Source organism: Pteropus vampyrus, unplaced genomic scaffold, assembly GCF_000151845.1.
Source record: "Pteropus vampyrus isolate Shadow unplaced genomic scaffold, Pvam_2.0 Scaffold4, whole genome shotgun sequence".
Classification (NCBI taxonomy): domain Eukaryota; kingdom Metazoa; phylum Chordata; class Mammalia; order Chiroptera; family Pteropodidae; genus Pteropus; species Pteropus vampyrus.
The window spans coordinates 14,585,898-14,588,473 of NW_011888785.1; positions in this window are offsets into that span (position 1 = coordinate 14,585,898).

Consider the following 2,576-nt stretch of genomic DNA (forward strand, 5'->3'; position numbering starts at 1 on the left):
GGAAAATTTTTCCTGTCATGTATAGCACGACCTTATTCCACAATGCTAAGAGTCTGCAATGTTATTCTTCTATTGGAGCTCACTAGAGTCTCCACACATTACAGCCATGTGCTGCATAATGACATTTCAGTCAACGACATACCACATATACGACAGCAGTCCCATATGATTATCATGGAACTGAAAAATTCCTACTGCCTAGTGACGATGTAGCTGTCTTAACATCATAGCATAATGCATTATTCATGTATTAGTGGTGATGTTGGTGTAAGCAAACCCACTGTACTGCCAGTTATATAAAAGTATAGTACATGCAGTTATGTATAGTACATAATACTTGATAATGATAAATTACTATGTTACTGGTTTAAGTATTTACTATTCTAGATCTTTTATCATTATTTTAGAGTATACTCTTTCTACTTTTTTAAAAGAAAGTTTGTCATAAAACAGTGTTGCTGGCAGCAGCCTCATATATCTTGTGTTTACCTCATCTCTTGATTGCATCATTTCTTACTGTACTTAATTTAATCTGTATTCTTTTGTTCATCATAGCTCCTAAATGTACAAAACTCATGCTAATGTTTCCAGTAAGAGCCCACATAAAGTGACCGACCTGGAAACAAAATTAAAAGTGATTAAGGACTACAAAGGTGGAAACTCAGAAATAGTTATTGCTCGCCAATTAGACATGTCCCATTCCACCGTAGCTATGATCTTGAAAAACAAGAACAAAGTGACAGAAGCTGCTAAAAGATCTGCTTCAATGAAGGTAACTAGACTTACAAATATTTGAGAAGGGCCTGTATCAGACATAGAGAAGCTTCTAATGACCTGGGTTGAAGACCAGACACAGAAGCATATCTCTCTCAGAACCATGACAATCACAGCCAAAGCAAAAAATTTGAGATGTTGTAAAAAATGGTTGGACTCAACTATGATGTTGAATTTACTGCTAGCTCTTGGTGGTTTAAATGATTCAAGAATCATTATTCATTACATAATGTGAGAATGAGTGGTAGTCTGAGAATGCTGACGTAAAGGCAGCTAAAGAATTTTTTGGAAATTCTAGATAAGCTGACTGTGGAGGAAAATTAATTTACAGAGCAAATATTTAATATGGATGAAACCTCCTTATTCTGGAAATGAATTCCTGAAAGGACTTTCATATGGAGACCGAATCAATGCCAGGCTTCAAGAATTTTAAGGAATCTTGCTTAGGGGCGATTTTGCAGGCTGCAATTAAAACTCTTTGTGATCTGGCACAGTGAGAACACCAGGGCTTTCAAGTATTTCAATAAGCGCACACTGACAGTGTACTACAGGAGCAATAAGAAATCATGGATGACCCAGCTCGTCTTCCTAAATTGCTACGCCCACAAAATGGAGAAGTGCTAGTAGGAGAATAACATACATTTCAAGATTTTGCTTATTGTTGAACATCTTCCTTTCATTGATGATTTTCATCCCAATGTCAAAGTTGTATTTCTTTCTCCAAACACCATCTCTTTGATCCAATCAATGGATCAAGGAATTATAGCAGCTTTTAAAGCTTACTAACCAAGAAGGACCTTGGCCCAGGCTATTGCTGCAACTGAGAAAAACATTGAGAAGATACTGATGTAATTCTGGAAGGATTAGAACATCTATGACTCCATTAAGAACATCGCTTGGGCTTGGAATGATGTCGCCAAGGAGTGTATGAAAGGCATCTGGAAGAAGACACTCAGAAGACCATCTATGACTTCAAAGAATTTGCCAAAGATGAGGCAGTTGCAAAAATCAACAAGGTTGTGGTTGAGATGGCAAACAACTTTACCCTGAGTGTAGATGAGGATGGCACTGAGGAGCTCCTAGAGGCAGTTCCTGAGGAACTGACTAATGAAGAGTTATTAGAACTGGAACAGGGATGCATACCTAAAGAAGAGGCAAGAGAAAAGGAAATTGCAAGAGAAGAAAATTAGCAGAAGTTTTCGTAGACCTCAAAAAGCTCTTTAAAATTTTTGAAAATATGAACCCCAACACCAAAAAGTTTTTATTAATAGAAAGGAAGGAATGTTCATAGTGCATTACCTGCTTCCAAGAAAATCTATTTTTAAAAAAAGAAAGAAAGAAACAATCCAAGCAAACTACCATAGACATATTTCTTGAAAGAGTGACGTTTCCTCAGAAAGAGTCTCAGGCAGGTCCTTCAGAAGGTATTGCTATCATAGGAGATAACAACTCCATGTGTGTTATTGTCCCTGAAGACCTTCTAGTGGGGCAAGATGTTGAGGGAGAAGACAGTGATAATGATGATGCTGACCCTGTGTAGATCTAGGAATGTGTGTATTTGTGTCTTAATTTGTAGTCAACAAGTTTTAAAAAGTAAAAATAAATCAATAAATGTAAAAATAGGAAACAACTTAAAGCATAAGGATATCAAAAAATTTTGTATAACTGTACAGCGTGTTTGTGTTTTAAGCTAAATGTCATTACAAACGAGTCAAAAAGTTTAAAAAACTAAAGTTTATAAAGTTAAAAAACAATGCAATATACAGACAATGTATAATTGAACTGTACTCTTGAAACATATA